Source organism: Arachis duranensis, chromosome 4 (assembly GCF_000817695.3).
Source record: "Arachis duranensis cultivar V14167 chromosome 4, aradu.V14167.gnm2.J7QH, whole genome shotgun sequence".
NCBI classification, from domain to species: domain Eukaryota; kingdom Viridiplantae; phylum Streptophyta; class Magnoliopsida; order Fabales; family Fabaceae; genus Arachis; species Arachis duranensis.
This window is the reverse complement of record NC_029775.3, coordinates 72636921-72640644: the sequence shown is the minus strand read 5'-3', so window position 1 is coordinate 72640644 and position 3724 is coordinate 72636921. Positions and strand designations below refer to the sequence as shown.

Below are 3724 nucleotides of genomic sequence, written 5' to 3'. Positions count from 1 at the left end.
GGGACAAGGGGCACAAGGCAACATTATTGGGAAAGGTGAGTCCCAATAACGCTTGCGAAGGTTCATAAGGCAACGTTAGTGGTCACGTTAGTGCCACTAACGTTGGAGTTAACGTGGGCTATATGGGGTTGGAACGTTAGTGAAAAAGGTAATTGCCACTAACGTTCTCAAACCCACAATTTCACTTAACGTTAACATCACTAACGCCCATGCCTAACTCACACTTCTCTGCAAGCTGAGCCTACTAAAGATTGTAACTACTTCAACTCAAGATCTAAGGCCCACATCCAGGACATGGAGAACTCACTAGAAGATCAAGAAGAGTAGTATATATAAGAGTAGTTTTGAACTATAGAGAAGCTTGGCACTTTGGAGAACTACCCTCTGTATATTTAGTTTTCTACACTTTTAGCTAAGCATGTATTATTTTCTGCCATTTTCCATTTCTAGAGCTATGAACAACTAAACCCCTTTCATTGGGTTAGGGAGCTCTGTTGTAATTTGATGGATCAATTATAGTTTTCATTCTTCTTCTTCTTTCTTCTCTTTTGATTTACTAGAAAGCTTTCGATCTTAATTCAATTGGTTAGTTGTCTTGGAAAAGAAACTCTCCATAATTGGATCTCCTCTGAGCCTTGGAAAAGGAATGAGGAGATCATGTTAGAAATGCTTTCTCATGTTGGACCAAATTGGGGTCTGGGCGGATATAGTGACATGTAATCCTCCCAACTCTTTGATTTGGAAATACATGTGGTATAATCAGTGACCACACTTCATCTCTTCCCATGAGCAATTAAATCAAGGAATTGGACAATTGTCCAAGCTTAGAGAGATTGGGTTGCCAATGAATTGGAATCCAATCACCTAAGTTGCCAAGGAGATCAATAAATGCTTTGATTGAGGAAGGGATGAAAATGAATTTGATCCAGAGAATACAACATCTCCTGAGCCCAATGAATTCCCCATTTCTAATCTTACCCATTCTCTTTACTTTCTTCCTTTTATTTCTATGCTCATTTCCCCAAATCCCCATCTAAGATTTTGCACTTTATTTTCTGCTATTTACTTTCCTACCATTTAATTTTTTGCAATTCTCAAACTACATTCTGTTTAGCTCAACTAGCATACTCTTCCAAATAAAGTTGCTTGACCAATCAATCCATGTGGGATTCGACCTCACTCTATTGTGAGTTTTTACTTGACGATAATTCGGTATACTTGCCGAAGGGAAATTTGTTGAGAGACAAGTTTTCGTGCATCAAGTTTATCGCGCTGTCGCCGAGCATTGATTTTGTATCAACAATGATTAAGTTGGAAGTTCACTAGATTGAGCATTTTTCTTTTGTTTGTTTACTTTATTCAGTTGTTTACCTTCAGTTTGTTTAGTTTCGTCCTCATCCCCTATACCCTCGCTGTTTTCTTTCTTTCTTTGTTATTATTTACAATTCTGCTCACTAACCCACTAACTATTTGATAATTTGCACCACTCACACTAACAATCACTCTAACAAGAATAATCTCTTCATTTCATCTCTTGTTGTTTGCTTTGTTAGTTTTATGACAGGGAGAAGAGGGGGAGCTTCAACTTTCTTCGATTCAGAACCTGAAAGGACCCTCCGGAGTCTAAGGAGGGAAGCAAGAGGGAAAGGAGTTGTTGGTGCTGAGAAAGAGGAAGAGTATTTTGAAACAAATATGGAGGAGAATTTGGAAAACAATCATGAAGGAGAAGCTCACAACCATGCTAGAGAAGGCCCTGCAAATCATGCTGGGCAAGAGAGGAGAGTTCTAGGCTCTTACATCAATCCAAATTCAGGAAACTGTGGAAGTAGCATCCAAAAGCCCACCATACATGCCAACAACTTTGAATTAAAACCCCAGCTCATCACCCTTGTTCAGAACAATCGCTCATTTGGAGGAAGTGCTTAAGAAGACCCCAATCAACATCTAACCACCTTCCTGAGAATATGTGACACTGTGAAGTCTAATGGAGTCCACTCGGATGTCTATAGGCTGCTTTTGTTCCCTTTTTCACTCAGGGACAAAGCATCCAAGTGGCTTGAATCCTTTTCAAAGGAGAGCTTAACAAATTGGGAAGAAGTGGTGAACAAATTTTTGGCAAGATTCTACTCTCCCTAAAGAATTAACAGGCTGAGAGCTGAGGTACAAACTTTTAGGCAACAAGATGGTGAAACTCTCTATGAGGCATGGGAGAGTTTCAAGGATTTAACAAGAAAATGCCCACCAGATATATTCAATGAATGGGTTCAACTTCACATTTTCTTTGAAGGTCTCTCTTGTGAGTCAAAGAAGGCTGAAGACCATTCCTCAGGAGGCTCTCTAAACAAGAAGAAAACCATTGAAGAAGCCATAGATGTCATTGAGACGGTAGCTGAGAATAACTACTTCTATGCCTCTGAAAGAAACAACACTCGAGGAGTAATAGAGCTAAACCACATGGATGCATTGCTAGCTCAAAATAAGATGATCACCAAGCAGCTAGCAGATCTTACCAAGAAGGTGGAGGAAAACCAAGTTGCAGCAGTCATCACTTCATCACTAGCTCAAGAAGGAGCGAACATAGGAGAAGAAGGTGACTGGGAACAAGCCAACTATGTTGGAAACTCACCTAGACAAATCCATGATCCATACTCCAAAACTTACAACTCTGGATGGAGAAATCACCCTAACTTTGGATGGGGGAATCAACAAGACCAAGGCCAAGACCAGAGATGCCACAACCACAATTCCAACAACAATGCAACTCACCAACATACCTCACAGAGATCCTATCAACACTCACCTAACCACCATTCTCAACCACCTAATTTCAATCCACTATCACTAACCGAGGATAGACTTTTAAAGATTGAGACTCTACTTGAAGACATATGTAGAGAAGTCCAAGACAATAAGGTGTTTAAGGAAGAAGTGTGAGCCAATATCAAAAACCAAGGGGAAAACATCAAGAGACTGGAGTCCCAAGTAGGGTATCTATCTCAATAAATTCCCAAACCCACTGATGGATTTTCCAGCGACACAGAGAAGAATCCAAGAGGAGAAACAAAGAAAGTAAGGTAGGAAGAATGTAAGATGATTACCACAAGTGATGAGAGGAGTATAGAGGAAGTAGAACACCTCCAAGACAGTCCAAAGGGAAACCATGAAGAAAGAAACCATGCACCCCAACTTATACTCAAGGAAGAGCTGAAGAAAAGGGAGATACTGAACCCATATGCACCCTTTCCCCAAAGGCTTAAGGGTGGTGTAGCAGGGAGAATGTATTCAAGGTTCCTCGACATGTTTGCATCTCTTGATGTAAATATACCATTCATTAAGGCCCTCCAGCAAATTCCCTCCTACATCAAGTATATTGATGAGCGGATAATTTATACGCTTTTTGGCATTGTTTTTATATAGTTTTTAGTAAGTTTAAGCTATTTTTAGGGATGTTTTCATTAGTTTTTATGTTAAATTCACATTTCTGGACTTTACTATGAGTTTGTGTGTTTTTCTGTGATTTCAGGTAAATTCTAACTGAAATTGAGGGATTTGAGCTAAACTCTGAAGAAGGCTGACAAAAGGACTGCTGATGCTGTTGGATTCTGACCTCCCTGCACTCGAAATGGATTTTCTGGAGCTAGAGAACTCCAATTGGCGCGCTCTCAACGGCGTTGGAAAGTAGACATCCAGGGCTTTCCAGCAATATATAATAGTCCATACTTTA

At 40.0% G+C, this 3724-nt stretch overlaps 1 non-coding gene across 1 annotated transcript; it reads right to left on the bottom strand.

Annotated features, from left to right (window-relative positions):
- Positions 1 to 2145: 2145 nt before the first annotated feature.
- On the bottom strand, positions 2146 to 2252 carry LOC127747026 (small nucleolar RNA R71). The gene has a single exon (XR_008008831.1). It is a non-coding gene; the product is annotated as a small nucleolar RNA R71 (small nucleolar RNA).
- Between the last annotated feature and the right edge of the window lie 1472 nt (positions 2253 to 3724).